Raw genomic sequence first — 25,142 nt, 5'->3', positions numbered from 1 at the left:
CCTTGATGCCTCAGAACATGTCCTACCAACCGATCCCTTCTTCTAGTCATGTTGTGCCCCATACTGCTCTTCTCGCCAATTCTATTCAATACCTCCTCATTAGTTATATGATCTACCCATCTAATCTTCAGCATTCTTCTGTAGGATCACATTTCGAAAGCTTCTATTCTCTTCTTGTCCAAACTATTTATCGTCCATGTTTCACTTTCGTACATGGCTACACTCCATGCAAATACTTTCAGAAGCGACTTCCTGACTCTTAAATCTATACTCGATGTTAACAAATTTCTCTTCTTCAGAAACGCTTTCCTTGCCATTGCCAGTCTACATTTGATATCCTCTCTACTTCGACCATCATCAGTTATTTTACTCCGCCAATAGCAAAACTCCTTTACTACTTTAAGTGTCTCATTTCCTAATCTAATTCCCTCAGCATCACCCGACATAATTCGATTACATTCCATTATCCTCGTTTTGCTTTTGTTGATGTTCATCTTATATCCTCCTTTCAAGACACTGTCCATTCCGTTCAACTGCTCTTCCAGGTCCTTTGCTGTCTTTGGCAGAATTACAAAGTCATCGGCAAACCTAAAATTTTTTATTTCTTCCCCATGGATTTTAATACCTACTCCGGATTTTTCTTTTGTTTCCATTACTGCTTGCTCAGTATACAGATTGAATAACATCGAGGAGAGGCTTCAACCCTGTCTCACTCCCTTCCCAACCACTGCTTCCCTTTCATGTCCATCGACTTTTATAACTGCCATCTGGTTTCTGTACAAATTGTAAATAGCCTTTTGCTCCTTGTATTTTACCCCTGCCACCTTCAGAATTTGAAAGCGAGTATTCCAGTCAACATTGTCACAAGCTTTCTCTAAGTCTACATGTGGTGTCACTGCCAGACACCACACTTGCTAGGTGGTAGCCTTTAAATCGGCCGCGGTCCGTTCGTATACGTCGGACCCGCGTGTCGCCACTATCAGTGATTGCAGACCAAGCGCCGCCACACGGCAGGTTTAGTCTAGAGAGACTCCCTAGCACTCGCCCCAGTTGTACAGCCGACTTTGCTAGCGATGGTTCACTGTCTACATACGCTCTCATTTGCCGAGACGACAGTTTAGCATAACCTTCAGCTACGTCATTTGCTACGACCTAGCAAGGCGCCATATTCAGTTACTATGTCTTCTGAACAGACAATATTGTGAATCATGTACCGTCAAGAGCGACGTTCATCATTAATGGATTAAAGTTAAGTATGAAACTAATTACGTCCGCTTTCTGAATTGTCCTTGTCGGCCGCGGTGGTCTCGCGGTTCTAGGCGCCCAGTCCGGAACCGCGCGACTGCTACGGTCGCAGGTTCGAATCCTGCCTCGGGCATGGATGTGTGTGATGTCCTTAGGTTAGTTAGGTTTAAGTAGTTCTAAGTTCTAGGGGCTGATGACCACAGATGTTAAGTCCCACAGTGCTCAGAGCCATTTTTTTGAATTCTCATTCCTTGTCATGATACAGACCTCACGTCAGTATAGTTCTTCCCTCTTTACGCCAGCCTGCGTGAGCTAAAACGCGTGCATTTCGGCCTCCTCTAGTAACACGGTGTTGGCTCTTCTGCCAACACTACACTACAAATGCTAGAAACGTAGGTTTACCTTTTCTTAATCTAGCTACTAAGATAAGTCGTAGGGTCAGTATTGCCTCACGTGTTCCTACATTTCTACGGAATCCAAACTGATCTTCCCCGATGTCGGTTTCTACCAGTTTTTCCATTCGTTTGTAAAGAATTCGCGTTAGTATTTTGCAGCCGTGAATTATTAAACTCATAGTTCGGTAATTTTCACATCTGTCAGCACCTGCTTTCTTTGCGATTGGAATTATTATATTCTTCTTGAATTATGTTGGTAACAATGACGATGATGCTGAAGTGTTACTAGGTGGCAAAGCCTCACCGTAGTGGCAGGTCGTAATTCCCCACTAGTTTTCACTTTGCGCAAATATCGGTACGATTCCGTTAACAGTGTCACAGTGGGTCCCCAACACAGTGGGTCCCCAACCACAGTCCAATTACAGCCAGTGATCCCTCTCCTACGGCTTCGAGGTAGATTGGATGTTAATCGCTTACCTTCCGCTTTCCGTTACGGCGAGGAAGGGTCCACGTCGTGTTCCGGAGATGTGCCAACTGTTTGCCGGTGGGGGCCGGGCGGTAAGCGTGTGTGTCGGCTTTAAATAAGCGCGAGTGTTTGCCTGGCCGGGGTCCAGCGCACAGTGGCAGGAGTAGAGGCACAGGCAGAGGCAGAGGAGTCCACCGCGTCCCGGGGAGGACCGCGGCTGACTCACAGCGGGCCAGCGCTGCCACCGCTCGCCGCTCGCCGCTCCGGCTAAAACCGACCGTCCGGGCCCGCGCGCTCCAATTAACGCCATTACCGCTGTCCGTTCTGCATCGCGACTCGCACATATAGCGTGGCACCCTGCGACATTAACTACGATGTGAGGCGAGGGAGAGGGGGGATACAGTCTGAGCGCCATTCAGTATTGCATGCCACAAATCGGAACTCGTAGATATAATCAGTGTAACATGACAATTTGATGGCTGCAATAGACTCCACGTCTGTGGTCCCGAAGTTCATTTGTGCTGCCAGGTTTCTGTAACTCTCTGAAATATAATTAATCACAAATCGAGACGAGTCTTCGTAGCTCAGTATCTATTTTGAAAACATCTCACAAAAGGCCATCGTGGGTGACATCGGACATTCTTGCACATTGTCGACAACCTACAATTCATCGGCCTTCAGGAAGATTAAAAGCACTGCAGGTCTACGTGACCTACCACAACAGCGACTCGGAAGTATGGCGTCTATCCAAAATGTATTTAAAGACATCACTCCTCTCACCAGCTTAAGGGGTGTGACGTCACTAAAGGCAGTATATTTAATTATAGAACTAAGATGCCTGAAGAATGAGATTTTCACTCTGCAGCGGAGTGTGCGCTGATATGAAACTTCCTGGCAGATTAAAACTGTGTACCGGACCGAGACTCGAACTCGGAACATTTGCCTTTCGCGGGCAGGTGCTCTCTTGGTAGAGCACTTGCCTGCGAAAGGCAAAGGTCCCGAGTTCGAGTCTCGGTCCGGCACACAGTTTTAATCTGCCAGGAAGTTTTAAGATGCCTGAAGGCTATCTCATTTATATTAATATTAACTGAGAAGAGTTTTTCGTTGCATATTTATTTTGTATGAATATCAAGAGCTCAGCTGGAAACCCAGTTCTAAGCAAAGAAGGGAAAGCAGAAAGGTGGAAGGAGTATGTAGAGGGACTATACAAGGGCGATGTACTTGAGGGCAATGTTATAGAAAGTGAAGAGAATGTAGATGAAGATGAAATGGGAGATATGATACTACGTGAAGAGTTTGACAGAGCACTGAAAGACCTGAGTCGAAACAAGGCCCCAGGACTAGACAACATTCCATTAGAACTACTGATGGCCTTGGGAGAGGCAGTCCTAACAAAACTCACCCATCTGGTGAGCAAAATGTATGAGACAGGCGAAATACCCTCAGACTTCAAGAAGAATATAATAATTCCAATCCCAAAGAAAGCAGGCGTTGATAGATGTGAAAATTACCGAACTATCAGTTTAATAAGTCACGGATGCAAAATACTAACGCGAATTCTTTACAGACAAATGGAAAAACTGGTAGAAGCCGACGTCGGGGAAGATAAGTTTGGATTTCGTAGAAATATGGGAACACGTGAGGCAACACTGGCCCTACGACTTTTCATAGAAGCTAGACTTAGAAAAGGCAAACCTACGTTTCCAGCATTTGTAGACTTGGAGAAAGCTTTTGACATTGTTGACTGGAATACTCTCTTTCAAATTCTGAAGGTGGCAGGGGTAAAATACAGGGAGCGAAAGGCTATTTACAATTTGTATAGAAACCAAATGGCGGTTATAAGAGTTGAGGGGCATGAAAGGGAAGCAGTGGTTGGGAAGGGAGTGAGACAGGGTTGTAGCCTCTCCCCGATGTTATTCAATCTGTATATTGAGCAAGCAGTGAAGGAAACAAACGAAAAATTCGGAGTAGGTATTAAAATCCATGGAGAAGAAATAAAAACTTTAAGGTTCGCCGATGACATTGTAATTCTGTCAGAGACAGCAAAGGACTTGGAAGAGCAGTTGAATGGAATGGACAGTGTCTTGAAGGGGGGATATAAGATGAACATCAACAAAATCAAAACGAGGATAATGGAATGTAGTCGAATTAAGTCGGGTGATGCTGAGGGAATTAGATTAGGAAATGAGACACTTAAAGTAGTAAAGGAGTTTTGTTATTTGGGGAGCAAAATAACTGATGATGGTCAAAGTACAGAGGATATAAAATGTAGACTGGCAATGGCAAGGAAAGCGTTTCTGAAGAAGAAAAATTTGTTAACATAGAGTATAGATTTAAGTGTCAGGAAGTCGTTTCTGAAAGTATTCGTATGGAGTGTAGCCATGTATGGAAGTGAAACATGGAGGGTAAACAGTTTGGACAAGAAGAGAACAGAAGCTTTCGAAATGTGGTGCTACAGAAGAATGCTGAAGATTAGATGGGTAGATCACATAACTAATGAGGAGGTATTGAATAGGATAGGGGAGAAGAGGAGTTTGTGGTACAACTTGATTAGAAGAAGGGATCGGTTGGTAGGACACGTTCTGAGGCATCAAGGGATCACTAATTTAGTATTGGAGGGCAGCATGGAGGGTAAAAATCGTAGAGGCAGACCAAGAGATGAATACACTAAGCAGATTCAGAAGGATGTAGGCTGGAGTACGTACTGGGAGATGAAGAAGCTTGCACAGGATAGAGTAGCATGGAGAGCTGCATCAAACCAGTCTCAGGACTGAAGACCACAACCACAACAACATTTATTTTGTCTGACTGTGTATTTATGTTTTAGCGTCCATACTGGAGTCCATTATTATTTCCATCAATATGATGCCATCTTAGCAAACTATTAGGTCTACAGCTTTGCTTCCGCCGTTTTGCAATAGACGGAGTGGGGTTCAGGTGGTTGGTCATAGGTGTAATACAATAAGCTTTGGCGTCTGTAAACATAATGCCATAAAAATATTAGTCGGTTTGTGATTGCATCATAAGGTTATTCTCGATTAAGTACGTCAACTTACGTACCCATTTCTCGCCATTTGCGGGAAGTTTTAATTTTCTGCCCTAACATGAAGAAATCTGCGGCTGTGGCTTTTAAAATGCTGGGTAAGACCAATGGCGAGGGAACTATTAGCGGAAGAAGGTGCAGAGAATGTTTTCAACGCCCTAAGAACGATGATTTTGATGTCGAAGACCGGGATGGCAGGGGAAGACAGAATGTTTTCGTACCTACTGAAACAGACGAAGACAGACACAGGATATCATTATCGAAAGCAGTTGATGCGTTCGAGCCCAGCACTGTGACACAAAGGGCCACAATACGGCTATAGACACGTAAAGGTAATTTTTCAGCAGGTCAGTGCTCGACCCAACGTCGCAAAACCTGTCAAAATATACATGGAAACATTGAAATCAGAAGTCCTACTCCTCCCGCCGTATTCTCCATGCGTTGCTCTCTCTGACTACCACCTTCTTCGATCAGTGGCATACAGTCTGGCTGACCAGCACCTCCGATCTTATGAACAAGTGCAAAATTAAGTCGATTCGTGGATGACCACAAAAGTCGCCCAGTTCTTCCTCCACGGGATTCGTATGCTATTGGAAAGATGGGAGAATGTGCAACGTCCCCTTAGAAAAATTATACATGACTGTGCTTAAACTGACACACAGTATTTTTAGCGCAACGCAATCTGACTTTCAAAAATCCCTACAAAAGAATGGCCCTGACTAACATTAACCTATACCTTTCACAAATCATTTACCTCACCAAAAATCTTCGTTACTCGAACTACTGCAATACAGCGAGCGCCACTACTGCCAGCTAAATAAAAGATTCAAACTACTGATAGGCATAGTTAGCAAATGAAAGATTTTGATAGAGAACAAACAATGTATTTACCTTAATAGTGTTCAAATGTCATAATATATATAGCAGTTCATGATATCCAGTCTTACAAATTTCAAAACTCCGCCATTTCTCTCCCCACATCCACCACTGCTGGCGGCTCACCTCCAACTGCGCAACGCTACGCGCTGTTAACAGCCAACTGCCCAGCACTACAATGGCCAACAACAATGCAAACCAGCCACAGACTGCACACAGCACAGCCAGTGATTTTCATACAGAGCGCTACGTGGCGTTACCAATATAACTACTTACATAGCCACCATGCTCCCCACAAAAAATTTTACAAATTGTTTTGGGCACTGGCCAACACAGATTTGAAAAAAAATTTTCATAATCGTAATTACAATAACAAAGAAATCAAATGAACACACTTATTGATACAACGTTGGTCAAAAGCTAAAATTTTCTCACAGTCCATAAAGATAGTCCTGACCATTCATCATAATAGTAATTACAGTTTTTTTCACAAAGTCTCATTAGTAAAACAAATTGCGCACAGAAGTAGTGGATTTCCATGCAGTCTTGAAGAAGTAGTGTTGTCCTTCCAACGGAAAGACAGTGCTGATTCTTGACATGCAGACAAGTAATGGGCCACAACAGAGCAAACCCACAGCAGAGTCAGTCGAAGTTTGGAAGAATATTGGTAGGTAGGTCATCACAGAGCAGACCCACTGTAGTCCTAGTAGAGATTATGGTATTGGTGGGCCATCAAAGGTGCAGACCCACTTCAGTCCTTGCAGAGATTATGGTATTGGTGGGCCACCAGAAGTGCAGACCCACTGCAGTCTTTGTAGAAATAATGGTGTTGGTGAGTCATCAAAGGTGTAGACCCACTGTAGTCCTTGTAGAGATGGCTAGCAGCCATGTGTTGTGACGTGCAGGAGCACAATCACCATCGAAGATTCTTGTACTATATAGCAAGTCCATAAACCACTACTTGTGCACTCACAAAGTTTTTTTAAATTGTACTTAGAACCAGCAATGCTGTTATCCAGTCCCTTGCTGAATTATTAACACACGTGCAAACACTATCAGTCCCTACTTCTCACATATTGTCCATATACTATGACCAACAGAAACGTGTGCAGTGAAATGTAACTTACAAGTTACTTAATTTGATGAACTGGTGTCAATTAAAATTTGATAACATAAGAATACAATAACAAAGGTACAAAATACATCATTAAAGAACATAACGATACAGATAACATTTGTAGTAAAACAGGCTTGACAAAAGAATAGAAATAAACAGATACATCAGTGTTACAGGAATTATGACATAAGGGAATATACAAAATAATGAGAATAGTTTTCGTAAAATTAATTTCACACTTGAGCGTTGAAGCAGAACAGAATTAATAATGTCTAAACAACTCTACAAAGTAAATAACATATTATTAGAAGAATTCTACAACATAACTCTTATTAGCTAAACACATAAAGACAGGAGAAACACAAATTCACATAGCATAATAACGCAGAAGTACAGGACAGGGTTTGTTTTAGTGTGACATTTGGTACTGCAGTCCAACCCAAAACTTCATTCTGTAGAGCTTTCCTCTTATTTCAACATTTGTTTCCACCAAAAAATCCTATCTGAGCATGCTTTCTGTATTCTGTTCACATCCTCTTTCAAAAATAGTTTTTCTCCACTGTACACTACTTTTTTGGCCAAACCATTTTCTTATAGCTTCTCAATGCATTTCTTCCAATTCATCATAGTTAGTTTCTTATATAGTCTACCCCCTCTTAAGCTAACGTAAATCTACTGAGCTCAGATATATATACCAATGGACGAGGCAATGCAGCAGCACATAACAAATTAACACAAACTGCAAGGACAAAAAAAATGCGAATTGGCAAAGCAAGCAGCAGTAAATCTAAATTAGCAGAGAAATTGCAATATTACAACTAATATGAGCCAATGTGCAGCAACAAGAAAAATAAGTCAGTAGTAAAACTGGCTTAACAGAGTAATACAAAGTGAAATTTAGTAGCACTATGCCTGGCAAACAGCAGCAGCAAACGCAATAACTTATATCTAAACATGACAAAGCTCAAGCAGAAAAAAAATATTACACTAAAGTCAACAATGACATTTCATAATGCAGTAAACAATCTTTCAACTAGCAAGACAATAGGCGTGAAATGTTCCTCATCATTTCATTTCAGTAAATATCATAAATTAAGAGCTCCACAGTGTAATTATATGTTTTCAAGTTTGGGCGTGTCGTATTTGCGATGCATTCTACAAAGAAATGTCAATAGCGAGGATAATGGCCTCATTTTTTCCACCTGTGCCTCTGAAAGGCACACACTAATGGCTTTTTCCCAGGCGATTGTCGCGCAGCTGAGTGCCCACGACGCATTACGTGAAGGTGGTCACTTAACTTTCTTACCGAAATATTTACGACACCAGTTTGCACTACAGTGACAGTCCACATAAAATTTCACAGGTCGAGAATTTGCGTTACAAATGTTTAGAAACAAAATCCTTTAAATATAATAGTGTCCAAAAAATTTTCGTTGGCATTGTGATACATTCACGCATTTACACACATTTCATAACTCTTTAAAGTACGATTCTTGGTTTCCATCATCCTTTTTCACAAGTCAGAGTCCCTAACCACTACTCCTTATTCCTTACCTTATTACACATATACATATTCGTCGACATTCTTCAATATTTCATCATTATAAATATGTAGCATAATCAAATTCCTCATATAGCACCAGCTTATTGATCATAAACATTCATCAACAGCATAATACACATCGTCGTCGTAAAAATAACATCATAACACCTCAGTCAAATCTTAAAATCGTCGTAGATTCCTCCAATAATTTCAAAACCTAAAAAAAATTCTCTGCTTATTTAAATAGTGTCAACTACCTCACATGTACTTAAAAATCGTGATCCCATACCAAATATATCATTCAAAGCCCTCATAGTATCACAATGGTTCCGAAAAAATATGAACAGTTCACAAAGTACAGACAAAATACAATTTCATAAGTGTGAAGTTATCCATCTGTGTAATTGCGTAAACATGTGTCACTGATGTAGTAAAAAAATGTTTGTTCCTCTGTTAAATAATCAGATAGCTGTGTAATTTATGTGTTAGAGGAATATGGTACCGACGTGTAAAGGTGTATAAGCAAATATCATATTAGCTAGGGCTCCTTGTGCTTGCCAAACACATGGTACACAAAGTAGGCGTGTACCCCCTGAGGATTAATGTAATTATACCCTCAGGTGTTACAGATTACAGCAATGGAATGAAATGTATCACAGAAAACCTTTGTATCATTGTACTTCAAATTTCTTTAAAAATAAATGTTTTAAGTACAAAATTAATCACTCAAATACGTGTATGGTAGCGCTAAACTGTGCGTCTCTGTGGAAGTGTCGTAGTTATCGTCCTCCAAAAGGTAAGTTCTGCAGAAGTCAATGTACTTACCTGATGATAAACAAAAGTGAAATGCTTTGCGTATAGATATCTTAGGTATTACGCTTATTGCCATGATGAAGAAAGTACTGTGCTGTAACGTATTGTTGTGCTACAGAAAATGCTGTCTCATTGTAGCTATACCACAAAAGTTACTACTAAAACATGTTTTACTTTCCAGAATAATTCAGAAAAACTGTGCAGATATAAAACAGAAACACCGCAAAAGCAACATTGTAAATTGTCACTCATTAGTAGTGTCGTGATAAAATCGTGTAGCTGTCACATAAACTAACCACTGTGTCATCTGGTATCTCACAGAAAGTACTTTAAACCCAGAATGTATTTTCAAGTAAACCAAAATGTTGCATTAAAATCTCATTAGCAGTACTGGTAAATGTTCTAAGTGTGTGAGCCTCATAGTCGTTACGTAATCGTGCAACTAACAAGCAAGAATGTACAAATAACAACACTGTGTCGTCTGTTGACTATAACAATGCATTCGCAATTTCTGTTGAAATAAGTTCTCTTGGTTCTTGACTGGATATTTAACTTCAAACATTGTTGCATGTTAACAGATTCTAAGTCTGACAAAGCATACTAGTAATGTAAAGTGAAAAGTTATATGGCAAAGAGAAAGTTAAAAATCAGATTATCTCTCAATAAATGGTTTTACATGTGAAATGTGGTGTAACCCTTTGCTCTTCCTAGTACGCAGAGTTTCAACTTTAACGCAATTATCATGTGGTATACGTCGGTAAAGAATACTGGAATTTTTCTCAAGGTTAGCGTCTATGTTATTTTTCCCTGAGCCAGCGGGCGCACGTGGCTGCCTGCGGTGCAAGTCATTGTCTGTCTCTTTGTTGGCGGGTGTCGTTATTAGGATTAGGAGACCTAACTTCTACAAATTCACCTTGTCTAGAGGGCCCTGCTCTGTTTGAGTCCCACCAGTTCTGATGAAATTCAGGTCTGTCGTTTGTCGGTAGTTTACATAGTTTCTTTTTTGTCGGTCACGTGGTGGAGAAATTCTCCCAGAATCGTAACTGCGCGGTGGAGCATTGCGTCTGAAGTTATTCTGTCTCCCGTGATAATAATTGTTCTGGTTGCCATATTGTCTGTTTCTATGATTGTCTCTGTCATATTCATTACTATGGAAATGCGATCTTTCTCTGTAACTATTACTCTGCCAGTGGTTGTCATACGAGTGATGTCTGTTTTGGTCACGATTTACGTTGTAAGAATAGCCTTGTCGTGTCCAGTTATTATTTCCGTCGTCACGGAATTGTGACGCATGTGACCTGTAATTGTTGTGCTCCTGTTTTCGCATCCCGCGACTGCCTGTGTCAATTTCTAATTCTTGTAAGAGTCCCTGAAAAGGTTCAATGTCGTCTTTGCAACGTCCTGCCAAAATAATATGGCGTAAATGTTCAGGTAATTTGAATAAGCAAATGCGGACGAGTTCTGAGGGGCTGTATGGGTTTGACACGTACTGATTCTTGTGCAACATGTCTTCAAAATATTTCACAAGACTGGAAAATTCAGATTGTTCGAAATGTTTCATCATTATGATGCTATGTTTTACTCGGTCTTGTGTAGCTTGAGACCAATATGCTGAGAGGAAGGCATGATAAAATTCTCCTTCACTGTGGCAATCGTGAATGACCGATCGCATTCTTACAGCTGGTTCATTCTCTAAATAGCCACACATCAATTCTAATCTGTGCTCTAATGACCTGTTGGGAGGAAAACAATGAGAGAATTGATGGAGCCACGCTTGTGGATGAATGTCGTTGCCAGAATTCTTAAATTTTTTGAATTTACGTGTAGTAATGAACAGCTTATAGTCAAAATCATCGTGTCGGCGAGTAGCATATCGGTCATTGTTACGTCGTGTCGGCGGTTCCATCTCAAAATTCGGTGCACCTTGCCAATTTCTTTCATAATTTCCGAAATGCCCTGTGTTATTATTTTGTGGCTTTTCCGTATTTCTAAGACCCTCTTCCCATGCTGGAGCGCGAGTGTTCTCTGAAATATGTAATTTTTGTGTTACTTGTGCCAACTGATCTTGTACTTCCCGGATTTCACTTTTGTGTTGCGTATTCATTTGATTCTGATTTTCTTTGAATTTCTTAATTTGTTCATACTCTTCTGTGTCAGTGATGGCTACAGGTCTTGTGTCATTCAGATCATCATCTACCTTTGCAGATAAGTTAGTGAACTGATCCGAAAGTTCGGCTACTTTCTCCGATAGTGTACTTATTTCCTCAGTGTGTTTTTCTGAACCAAGTTTCAGAGTGTCCATTTGTGTTGAAATCGTATCTACTGTGTCCTTTAAGTTTTCCTGAGTTTTTGCAAGTAGCGTAAGCGAATCAATAGATGCAACTGAGTCAGTTTTAGCCCACAAGGTCTCATGATTTTCATGAACAATGGTTTGCAGTTCTTTTATGCTGCTTCGTGATTCTGTAATGCATTTTCATGCCGCGAAAAAATAGGTTGAAAATGCTCACAAATTTGTGTTTTTACGTCATTACAGACTTTTTGACATTTCGATTCAATGTTACGTAGCTCAGTAGTTAAATCTTCACATGTTTGTTCAAGTGTGGTGTCTAACTTTTGAAGCTTTTGCTGTGTTTGTCTCTGATTTTGTTCCATTGTGTCTAACTGTTGCTGTGTTTGTCTCTGGTGTTGTTCCATTGTGTCTAACTTTTGAAGATTTTGTTCCATTGCGTCTAACTTTTGAAGCTTTTGTCCCATTTGTTACATTAATTGTAATAACAATGCACTGGTGTCTGAAACATGTTCCTCAGTGCTATTTAGCAATGCATTTGAACCGGCAATATTCGCATTTTGAAAAGCAGGAAATGTGTCTTGACTTATTTGAGAAAACGGCGAGGACGCAAAACCTGAATCTACAGTATTTGTTGGATTGTGTCCTGTCATTTCGGATTCCTGAGGCAAACTGTTGCCGACCGATCGATCGGTAATGCTTCCCTGTTCACTAATTGTTTCACTGCCTACACCATTATTTACAGCCTGCTCCATTTCCCATGCACAATTACCAAATTACTACTTTGAACATTAGTTAATTCGTTACACGGTGGCGCTAACACACTGCTTTCGTCTTCACTGTCCTATCTCACTTTACTTTGGAGCCTAGTATTACGTTTTTCACACGCCATTATTGTCACAATTTTCACACGACAACACAGAAAAGCACAATTTGAAGAGGAAAATAAGAAAACACATTAACATGGCACTGAAAATAATATCTACTTAATTGCAAGCGCTGCTTCGAAATACTTGGTGCAAATCTACATGCATGCCACAACTGTTTTACTGCACAACAATGAAAGACTGCAACTACAAAGGAGATTCTCTCTACAATTACGCGCTAGCAATAAACAGAAGCTACACTAATTACACAAACTACAAGAAAAAATCAGAAGATTCCAGTGAGGTATCCTCGGCTAAGGGTCGACATATGAAACGTCCCCTTAGAAAAATTATACATGACTGTGCTTAAACTGACACACAGTATTTTTAGCGCAACGCAATCTGACTTTCAAAAATCCCTACAAAAGAATGGCACTGACTAACATTAACCTATACCTTTCACAAATCATTTACCTCTCCAAAAATCTTCGTTACTCGAACTACTGCAATACAGCGAGCGCCACTACTGCCAGCTAAATAAAAGATTCAAACTACTGATAGGCATAGTTAGCAAATGAAAGATTTTGATAGAGAACAAACAATGTATTTACCTTAATAGTGTTCAAAATTCATAATATATATAGCAGTTCATGACATCCAGTCTTACAAATTTCAAAGCTCCGCCATTTCTCTCCCCACACCCACCACTGCTGGTGGCTCACCTCCAACTGCGCAACGCTACGCGCTGTTAACAGCCAACTGCCCAACACTACAATGGCCAACAACAATGCAAACCAGCCACAGACTGCACACAGCACAGCTAGTGATTTTCATACAGAGCGCTACGTGGCGTTACCAATATAAAAAGCTAAACAGCCTACTTACATATGTAGTGGTCAGCGATGTGCAATACCATGAATCATATTTTTTTTGTAAGTTTTTCACAATAAAGCCTCGAACTTCGAGAAAAAAACGGCGGAAGCAAAGTTGTAGACCTAGTAAAATAAGTGAAATTCAGAAAAAATGTAAAACGACTGATTATATAGTTAAAATGGCCTCTCTTTGCAGTAATCTTCACACTAATTTCTAAATTGGTCTTTGATATTGCGAGTCTTATTTCTGATTTACTGTATATTAAAGTAATAGTAATTCACTTTGACTGCTTGCATGTCTATAACTTGATATTCGGTATTCCAGCATCTGCTGAATAATGCTAACTAAATGTGAATTTACAAAACACTAAAAATGAATTTAAATGTTACGCAACATCTTCCTCTGTTTATCTGTGATACAACTTGGGAACTATACAAATAAGTTGATCTCCCACCAATCCTATTACGGCCTTCAGAAGCAAAATATAAGGTAACGCATTAAATTGATTTCAACCATTCGAAACATGGATTTCTTGCAGGAATCCTGAAATACAGTTTCAGTTGACTGTATGAGATCAGCAAGCATCCAGGAACAGTCCTCTGTCGGCATAAATGTGTCGATGTGTAAGAAAAATGAAATACGATTGATATAAATTTGGTTATTTTCAAAGAGTTTGTTTTTGTGTGCCATGAATGACTTTCCTTTGATAATCGATTATGAAAGTATATCACAATCTACACCTGACGCTTATCACATACACATAACGCACGACCCTACAAATCTTACACTAACCAGGTGAAACTAATCAACGGAAAGGTTTTAGTGTTCCGCCAGACTAAAAACCAAAAAAAGTTTTGGTCTTTTATGAAGTCAGTAAATGGAAAGAAATCATCACTCAGTCGCTCAGTGACCATAATAGCACCTCAACGGGAGATAACAGAGAGAAGACCGAAACACTGCATTCATTATTCCGAAACTGTATCACTGCCGAAGACCGTAATACGGATCCTTCTTTCAACAATCACACGAACTTCGAAGTGGTCTAAGTGGCAGATGTAGAGATTAATAATTGCGGAATAAATCCGTCCGGCCCGGATGAAATACCTATGTGATTCTACAAAAACTATGTGAAAGAACATGATCCCCTTCTAGCAGTTGTTTATTGTCGATCCCTGGAACAACAAAGGATACCAAGTGAGTAACGAAAGCATGAGTCACTCCCCATTTCAAAACGAGTAATCGAACTGATGCACACAACTGCAAGCCTGTCGGCTGACGTCAATCTATTTTGATTTAAGGAACATGTTCTAAATGCTTCAAATGGCTCTAAGCACTGCGGGACTTAACATATGAGGTCATCAGTCTCATAGACTTAGAACTAATTAAACCTAACTAACCTAAGGACATCACACACATCCATGCCCGCGACAGGATTCGAACCTGCGACCGTAGCAGCAGCGCGGTTCCGGACTGAAGCGCCTAGAACCGCTCGGCCACACCAACCGGCGAACATGTTCTATACTCATGCTTTACAACGTTTCTGTAGAACGAATATCTTCTCTATAAAAACCAAAATAGATTCTTTAAACAGAGATTTTACGAAATAGTGCCTCTGAGCACTATGGGACTTAACTTCTGAGGTCATCAGTCCCCTAGAACTTCGAACTACTTAAACCTAACTAACCTATGGACATCACACACATCCATGCCCGAGGCAGGATTAGAACCTGCGACCGTAGCGGTCGCGCGGCTCCAGACTGTAGCGCCTAGAACCGCTCGGCCACTCTGGCCGGCTACGAAATAGTGCTCTGAGTCGTGTGACTTCCTAGGAGATAGAACATAATGCCTTATCCTTGACAGGACAAAATCGGCGGATGCAAAGGTACGAGGGGCATTAAGTAACTAATGAAACACATTTTTTTGCTCGTCCAGCTTTGGTTGAACGCAGAATTTGCTGTGGGACGTCGTGGAATATTCCCTCTTCAGCCCCTAGAGTTTCATGAAGTTCCAATAGGTGGCGATACTGTACGTAGCTGGCGTCCGGAACGGAGGTGCGGTCCAAGCAGAGAGATGTCATTGAGTTTCTTTTGGCGGAAAACCAGAGCATCGCAGGTATTCACAGGCACTTGCAGAATGTCTCCGTACACATTTCGTAGACATTTGGTTTTCCGCCAATAGAAACTCACAGGCACTTGCAGAATGCCTACGGAGACGTAGCTGTGAACAAAAGCACGGTGAGTCGTTGGGCGAGGTGTCCTCATCATCACAACAAGGCCGCGCACACGAGTCCGACATTCCGCGTGCCGGCCAGCGGCGCACAGCTGTGACTCCTGCAATACTGGAACGTGCAGACACTCTCAACTGAGGTGATAGACACATCACAATAAAACACCTACGTCTGTTGTTAATGCTGATACGCTCTTCCACCAGCTGGGATACTCGTTGCCTAGCAGAAGACCACAAACGGCAACGAAGGATCATCCGCGCGGAATTGGTTGAGCGTTACGAGGCTGAAGGGGAGATATTTGATTCAGCATACGTTGACTCCGATCTCGACCAGTAGATAGGTACTACTCGGGCGTACAGGGACTCTCAGTAAGACGGCGTAAGTCCGTCGCATTGAACGGAGAGTGTGTTGAAAAATAGGAATTTTTAGCTAAAAGTGCGAGGAACAATATGCTGTACTGGAATCCTGAATGAAACCAACTTGCTTTCAGAGAAAAAGTGTTGCATTACTTACTGAATGCCCCTCGAAACTCCCGGAGTACAGGGGAATGCTGTAGAATCATTAGTATTTGCGTTGTTTATAAATGACATAGTGGGTACCACTCGAAGCCCCGTGAGATTGATCACAGACAGTATTGTCTATAACAAAGTTGCAACCCCAGAAGATTGTTGCGAAATGCAGGAAGACCTGCTGAGAGTCGACGTTTGGCTCTGGGACTAGCAGCGGATCCTAAACGTAAGTAAATGTAAGATACAGCGCGTAAAAAAGCGAAGAGATCCATTACTGCTGGATTATGTTACTGGTGAAAAATTATTGCAAACAGCAACTACCGTAAGATACCTAGGCGATGGAACCTAAAGTGGAATGGCCACCTACAAAAACCGTAAGCAAAGCAGATGCCAGGATTAGATTGGAAGAATCTAAGCGATCCACGAAGTCAGTCTGGCATCCTCACCAGTTTGGATTAATGGTGGTGAGTCGCGTTCGTCGCGGGATCTCTAAGGCCGCACACTGTGTGAGCGACAGAAGCGGCTCGCAGCGTGCGACATCTGGAAGCTCGACATTCGTGCTACAAGTAGTAACACGTGCGCCAGGGGCTTGCGGAGTATACGTGTGGCTGTAGAGCAATGGTTCCCAGCCTTTCTGAGACACCTAACCATCCTCCCCCCCCCCCTCCCAAGTGTCATCATTAGCGCCTAACTAAACTTCAGAATGAGCAAGACTTATCCTTGAGCACTTTAACTTTTAAAATAATAAATGATATTTAGTTTTTGCGTATATTTTATTAAAACAGGAACCAGTGAGACAATTGGCACTATTTATTTGCAACATATTTTTTACAGAATTATGAGACAATTCACAACACACTGTGAGTGCTACCTGCAACTGCTTCTCAGAAAAGAAAGCTAACTGTTATAATTGAGGCAGGACATGGCTTACAAAACATGCTGCATCAGCACATCTCGTGTCCCTAGCGATCTTGCTTCACCTACACTTTGTAGCCTCATTTAAAATTAATCAAGATAAAATGTCTACACTATACGCACTGTTTGTAAATTAACTTGGTTGCTGGACTCTTTACTTCTGAAATGAGAAAAATTGGAAAACCTAAGGCTGCCAATGCTTCTAGTCTGACCATTGCCAATTATAGCTATAGTAATACTGCGGTAGGATCACAGCAGTGTAGTACCCATTACTGAGTCACTGTTGTAGCGTCAGTATGCCCATTTACTGAAACAAAGTGAATAACAAAGCACTTTCTGGCCCATTGTGGGACTTGCCACAGATGGGATAAGGCCTTTTTATGAGATACTTAAGAATACATTATATACACCGAAGAGCCAAAGAAATTGTCACACCTGCCTAATATCGTATAGGGCCACCCGCGAGAACGCAGAAGTGCTGCAACACGACGTGGCATGGACTCGACTAATGTGTGACCTAGTGCTGGAGGGAACTGACACCATGAATGCTGTAAGGCTGACCAAGGGATTCCGTAAGAGTACGAAGGGTGGAGATCCTCTTCTGAACAGCACATTGCAAGGCATCCCAGATAAGCTCAATAATGTTCATGTCTGGGGAGTTCGGTGGGCAGCGGAAGTGTTTAAAGAGTGTCCCTGGAGCCACTATGTAACAATTCTGAACGTGTGGGATGTCGCATTTTCCTGCCAGAATTGCCTAAGTCCGTCGGAACGCACAATGGACATGAATGGATGCAGATGATCTGACAGGATGCTTACGTACGTGCCACCTGTCTGAGTCGTATCTAGATGTATCAGGAGTCCCTCAGTTGAGAGTGTCCGCACGTTCCAGTATTGCAGAAGTCACAGTTGTGTCCCGCTGGCTGGCACGCGGAATGTCGGACACGTGTGCGCGACCTTGTTGTCGTGATGAAGACGCCTCACCCAACGACTCAACGTTTGTTCACAGCTAGGTCTCTGTAGGCATTCTGTAAGTGCCTGTGAGTTTCTTTTGGTGGAATGCCAAACGTCTACTAAATGTGTACAGAGACCTTCTGCAAGTGCCAGTGAATATCTGCGATGCTCTGGTTTTCCGCCAAAAGAAACTTAATGGCAGCTTTCTGCTTGGAACGCACCCCCGTTGCAGACGCCAGCTACGAATTGAGTCGCCAACTATTAGAACTTCATGAAACTCTAGGGGCTGAAGAGGGAATATTCCACTCCTACTGCACATGCCCCACACCATTACAGAGCCTCCACCAGCTTGAACAGTCCCCTACCGACATGCAGGGTCCATGGATTCATGAGGATGTCTCCATACCCTTACTCGTCCATCCGCTCGATAAAATTTGATACGAGACTCGTCCGACCAGGCAACATGTTTCCAGTTATCAACATTCCAAAGTCGGTGTTGACGGGCCCAGACGAGGTGTATAGATGAGTGTCGTGCAGTCAAGAAGGGCACACAAATGGACCTTCGGCTGCGAAAGCCCATAAGATGATGTTTCGTCGAATGGTTCGCATGCTGACACTTGTTGAAGGCCCATCTTTGAAATTTGCACCAATTTGCTGAAGGGTTGAGCTTCTGTTACGTTGAACGATTCTCTTCAGTCATCGTTGCTCCCGTTCTTGCAGGATCTTTCTCCAGCTGCAGCGATGTCGGAGATTTGATGTTTTACCGGATTCCTGATATTCACGGTACACTCGTGAAATGGCCGTACGGGAAAGTCCCCATTTCATCGCTACCTCGGAAATGCTGCGTCCCATTGCACGTGAGCCAATTATCACCACGTTCAAATTCACTCAAATCTTGATAACCTGTTATTGTAGCAACAGTAACCGATCTAACAACAGCGCCAAACACTTGCTGTCTTATATAGGCGTTGCCGTCCGCAGCGCCGTGTTCTGCCTGTATACATATCTCTGTATATGATTACGCATGCTTACACCAGTTTCTTCGGCGAACCGGTGTATATTCCTAAATTATATATAAGACCATTTACGACTGTACCTTTTCGTTAATTGTGGTCTTTAAATTGTACATAATTGATGTTCCTTGTTGAATTATATTAATTTTCATAAAGGCATAAGTTTGCATTTTTTATTTTTCTAATAAAACAATTTTAACTTGTTTTTATTTTTCATTCTAACTTAAAAACTAATTCTGCGTGATGGAGGTTCGAATGTTGTATATTACGGTAAGTAAATTATATTATTTGGGATGGAAAAGAGAAAAGTATTACAGAGGCGTCAAAATAAAAATCAGAAATAAAGAAAAACAAGAAATGTGACGCAACAATAGAAGTAATTAATATCCACCTAATAACAACTCACGTTCGACGGGAACAGACTACGTGTCCATATTACTATTGTACAGAATATAATGGAAATTACTGCGAAAAAAACTTATTTGAATTTAAAGGCAGCTTATGCTATTTCAATATAAGTCTTATAGAATTCTTTCGGTTGGTTTTTCTCAAGTATTGCATTTTTACGTTGCGTCTCTGTTCTTGACTGGGTGCGATATAACATGAACCATGCCTTTGCATCTGTTATAAGATAAAAATTCCTCGTGATATGGAACCCAGTGAACAATTTACGCGTAGTTTGCATATTTTCGCGACTGTCACCCCACGTAAAAAGCTCTGTTGCATGATCCGGTGCCCTAAACTGACTTGTACGTTACGCTTCATGGTAACACCGCCTGCGTCCGGTCTATGGCCCAACCAAAGACTTTTCGGGATCAGCGGGAAAGGCTTTTCCCATATCCATGGTCTCCTACACGCAGACGGTCTGCTCTAACGGAACGTCGTTGCTGCCTTTGTCAATAATCGTCCGACTGTTGGCAACCGCTACGACTGTACCGCAGTGAGGACACACAAACGCCAACACATATCAGCGTATTCAGTCAGTGAGAGCACAGGTAGAGCTGGCGAAACCGAGACGGTAGACCCGACCGCTGAGACACACGCTCACGCACGCGGATGGTCATGGCCGTACGCAGCGACCAGTCTGTCGCTTATGAATGGGCTCCTCTGTATCTGGGAGCAGTAATGGGATGCGGCGGCCATCTGGGACTAGCTGCCTGTCATAAGAACAGTGTCTCGTGGCTTAAGGCTAGAGAAGAATGTCAGGCTGACAAATTCCTAGCAATTTATTCTGTTCACAGTCAATTTCTCTGGGACATAGATACAATACCTAGTTTAGCTGTCCATACTAAAGTTACGATGTTACGCCTATACCTTCACATGGTAATTCACTATTTAAACAGTAAAAAAAAAAGCGTTCAGTACAAAATGGCTCTGAGCACTATGGGACTTAACTTCTCAGGTCATCAGTCCCCTAGAACTTAGAACTACTTAAACCTAACTAACCTAAGGACATCTCACACATCCATGCCCGAGGCAGAATTCGAACCTACGGCCGTAGCGGTCGCGAGGTTCCAGACTGTAGCGCCTAGAACCTCTCAGCCACTCAGGCCGGCCGTTCACTACACAACAGTTCATTAGAATGTCGTCTCGTCTAAGATAAAAGGTGTTTCACAATGTTTTGACGATTGGAAATTTGAATAACACACAAACTAATGGCGAGTCGAAATTGATAATGTTACGCAAGGTACAATATTTATTGACGATTACTTCTGAAATACTGAAACGGACCCATGACGACCATTCGCGGCTACACACTACTCGAGGCGTTTCACGCAGTTTTTGAACACATCTTTCGTAAGTGCTGGAGAAATTCTGGAAATTTCATCGTGAATTCGCTCTTTTAACTGTTGCGAGCTTCTCGGCCGGTCGGAGTACACTCTCGCCTTCAGATAACTCCTCAGCTAAAAGTCTGACATGGAGTTCGGAAGGCTTTCTGAGGGGCGGTTAACATCTTATCGACTAATGGTTTATAGTTTATTGAGCTGCTGAAGCAGACAATGACCATCCCAGCGCCCATTATATTGCCAAACACCTCCTGATAGTTGCGTCGTTGTAGCATATTATGGACATGGTACAAGATAATATTTGGCAGAGTTAATTTAGTGTGTAACTGTAAATTCTTAATTTTCGTCTGTATATGTATTGTGCTGTGGACATTTTGTCAAATGACCAAGGCAATTGATATGCATATGAAAATGATATCTGATGAAATAAGTCGCCAAAATTGTCTGGAAGCGTGTATACTGAGAAAGCTTCCTGCGAAACTCTGTATTGTGGAGTGCATGAACAATGCTACAGTGCGTTTCTGACAATACTGACACACAGAACTAATAGACTAAAATTTTTGCATGAAGTTACAGATTGAACTTTGCAGGTAAAATGCTCAAAATGTTTCTGTTAAAACGCCTTGCAAATTTAAGTAACAAAACTGACCGTAAAAAATTCCGAACACTGAATTAAACACACGCAGACATGTAACACTGCACTGTAAGACTAAGAATGTCTTACAAAGAAATGAAATCTGAATTAAACTTCAACTGAACTGCCCCTGATGATAATTTTGAAACGCGACGCTTGACTGCAAATAATTTTATTGCGTTCTAATGGCGATGTTGAACTACCCTAACAAACTTTCGTGACTTACTTTGTGGCAACGGCAATTCGGTACTGTTCGAAAGGAGAGAATGTTAAAATGCAGCGCAGCAGCAAAGCAGTTAAAGAAAATCTTGTCTAAATGCAATGCAAGGAAAGTAACTACGCTAAGTACATCATATTTTAAGCTCGATCAACTGTGTTCCACTAATTACAATTCGGTGACACATTGTTAAATAAAACTGTAGTAAGGGGACGACGAAAGAAACTGAACTTACTAAATGATATGGGAGCGAGTAGCATTTTAAAACTATATTGTTGAACTCATTTTTATCAGCTACTACAGTCTTTACAAAATTCACTTCTTACGCAAAAAAATAACGTGGTAAAGGAATGATGAATCTACAACTCTGAGTCTAGGTCATATAAGCAGACAGTTCTGTTTAATCTCGTATCAACAGTCAAACTAACTAACCCGAGCAATAAAGGAAAATCGTAATGAAAATTTGCCTTTCAGAAACTCATAATAAATTACGCGCGAGCAAGTAATGCAGCGGCAACAGTACCTGAATATCTTTGAACTTCTAAAAACAATCGTTAAGAGACCTTCTTTCCAAAAGTTGTTATCCTCTGTGTTTGCCACTCCGTGTTCTGCTAGTTATTCTCAAACCGCTCATCGGCGTGACCTACACCAGACTCTCCAACTTTCTCTCGAATACTACACAGGCGACGACAATATCACTGGCAACCCAAGATCATGTTGCTTGCACTCACAACCCCTGCGGCGTACCATATCAACTATTAAAGACTTCTGTCGAAGAAAGCCATATCTCTGCGTGAAGATCTTTGTAACATGTAACAGTTACATAGCGTATTCTAAATGCTGACAAAGTTTCATTATCATAGTTTATATGCATACATAGCCTGTAAAAGTGAGTGATGCGGTACCAAATGGCCATCACAATCGAAGCAGACAGATGGATATTAACAACAAAAACCGTGCATACTGTCATAGTGAGTACAAAACTAAATTTTGGATCCAAATCGGCAGATAAGCAATACTCATGGCGACGCATTAAAGCATGTTCCATCTTTTTGTCACAGACGCAGCACCGATCATTATGCCTGAAATAACCATGTAACTTGCTTTACACCATCTGAAGATGAGCTCGTAATGGTTCGAAAGCCCGTTCATGAAATGAATAAATAACACTTAAAAAAAGTGACTGGTTGCAGTTTTATGTAACAGTCATCCTTCACCTGCTCCATACATGAATGGAACAGGTAGGAACCCTAATAACTGGTACAATGGGACATACCATCTGCCATGTATCTCGCAGACGTTTGCAGCATATAAATGTAAATATAGGTGTAGAATCTGGCATCGTCGTTCCAGTAGCTCGTAGATCTTTGTGAGTCTGTTGGTTGTGGTGTGAGCATCAATGAAACTGCAGTAAAACTGGCTAACGCTTTTTTACCGTGAAATAATGAGTTCCATAGTTCACAGGGATGCCACCTACTTTTAGACAGAAAAAAAAAACCAAACTGAAGGCTCCCCAAAACAATTAATTTTTATTGTTGAAAATACAGTTCTTCCTCACTTTTGAGTATCAAGTATTAATTTCATATCACAAGCCAAATTACACTTTCCCAAACTCTAAACTAATGTGCACTGCTCGTAGATTTGCAATCTGTCATACGTCCAACCTTTGTATCTGCACAGCGAGCGTACTAATGTGTGCAAACTTAGCTTACCACTTAGTGCGCAATTGGACAAAACATCTGAACTGTCTTCTCAAGCCCAAAACAGACATTCGAAATAAATATGAACTGGGCCCTGTAAGGTGACTAATATCAGGTGCGGATTGTAACAAAAATCATTACAATTGCTGCTGTCACGTAACTAGAATGCATGAATTAATAAAAGTGAAAGTTTGGGGCCTATTCTAGAAAGACAGAACAGCTATTCCCTTTTCTATTCTACATATAATTTATCAACTGTGCTTTCAAGAGTCAAGTGATACACAACAATCATGTTCAATTACTTTTGAAACTCACTAAGGAAATATTTAATTCTTGGACATATTGAAATGACGATTATTAAGACTGTTATCTCTACAGATGACAAAAATTTTTATCACAGGAAGGAATGATTATTAAGATCCTCATCAGCTCATTTGAATCTACATTGTCGTAACTGAGTTGGTGGAGAATAAATTTACTTTTTGAACCAATGAAAAAAGACCTTTCATGTACGTAATGTGAGGGTAGGTTAGTATCCAAGCTTTTGATATTCGATGGTCAAAGCATACGGAAGTTGAATTGAGCAAAATCTAGAGAGATAGAGATTTTAGGCCTCAAAATGCTTTTATATAACGAGGATCTCCCCACCGTGTCGAGTGTGCATCGCCAAGTATGGCTTCAGCCAATCACTGTCTCGCTAGAGGTGAATACATTTGTATTTTTCTTGCTGGGTTGCAGCCTAGCCCTGTTAATGACGTGCTGCCACTTACCCTTGGTTCCGGTCTTTTTTATATTAAAAGGAATTATGTATTGTTCTTGCCTTATCCCTTTCTGCGCTAAAGCTTGCCGTTCTCTTGCTAAATGGGAGTTTTACGATATCATTAATCACTTGCTCGGTTTGTCTCCAAAATACATTTCACTTTAACTTGTTTTTTCATGCCAGTCCATATATTGGTAGATACTGTTTTGCTAGTTTTCGGTACATGAAATTAACTGCAATTGCCTTTTGTTGACATAATATAATTATCATTTACTGAGGCTCTCATACTGTATCATCCTGTCGTTATGGATCAAGCTCATATAAGGTCTGTAAAATCCGGACGCCTTACAAATCTTAAACGCAATCTGCATTCGATCCAACTTAGCAACTGAACTGTACTTTCTTCGACTTAACACTAAACTGATTGATGCCAATAACCTCCCTAAGCTGTCATTCAGTACAAAACTGATGACACACGAAGTGATTCACCTCTTTGTACTTATTAAATTGTCTGCTAAAAGTTAATAATGAGCTAATGTTTTGATTACATAGTGATACAACATTATTAATAGTTTCTCCCATAATGTTATGAATAAAATCTGAATCTTAACTTTGTAATAATTAATAATAGAAAAGAAAAGTTTTTGCGAGCAGTCCAGAGCATAGTCCCTCCATCTATTATTACAATAGCCAACCAGAACACAAATCGATTCAGTTGGCACAATTTTTAACGATGGCACCAGTGCCGTTTCTCCCTTACTCCACCTTATGATGTCACACGCCAACTACTGACGTTCGCTCAACTGATATGTGATTCATGGGAATCAAGATATGGCTTTAAGAGCCAGAGATAGTACACGTCGTGTCTGCATTAACTCTCGACATCCCCTTCTTTCTGAAACCAG

This window comes from Schistocerca cancellata, chromosome 6 (genome assembly GCF_023864275.1).
Source record: "Schistocerca cancellata isolate TAMUIC-IGC-003103 chromosome 6, iqSchCanc2.1, whole genome shotgun sequence".
NCBI lineage: Eukaryota > Metazoa > Arthropoda > Insecta > Orthoptera > Acrididae > Schistocerca > Schistocerca cancellata.
The sequence above is the reverse complement of the archived record's forward strand: the minus strand, read 5'-3'. Positions refer to the sequence as shown.